Here is a 428-nt window from a genome sequence, read left to right on the forward strand (position 1 = left end):
AGAAAAGAAACGTTAAAATAGGTATTAAAATTATAGAAGGACTGGGTAAAGTTAGCCACTGCCGTCGGTATACTTTTAATCGAGAAGCAGAAGAGGAGCCTGCGAGAGGATGAGGAGGATAGAGGAGGACTGAAAATTGTTTTAAATATCTTACAATTGTGGACCTGGCTTTCCTGTTCCATTGTTGTTGCTGCAGTGGTCTGTCTAAATGTGGGGCCAGAGGGGTCTGTGACTTGACTGCGTCACTGACCGACTCGCGAGGTCACATGTCCCGGCTGGCGATAGAAACGATCGCTCCGCCGGGGATGGTGGAGCTTTCCAACTCCGAAGGCTTTTTTAATTCACCATACATTTTTGTTGAACTGCCTATATTCAAAATCTACACAGCTGATTTCTCGCCTTAAAACATCTTAGAAATACCTTTATTG

Source organism: Etheostoma spectabile, chromosome 23 (genome assembly GCF_008692095.1).
Source record: "Etheostoma spectabile isolate EspeVRDwgs_2016 chromosome 23, UIUC_Espe_1.0, whole genome shotgun sequence".
NCBI classification, from domain to species: domain Eukaryota; kingdom Metazoa; phylum Chordata; class Actinopteri; order Perciformes; family Percidae; genus Etheostoma; species Etheostoma spectabile.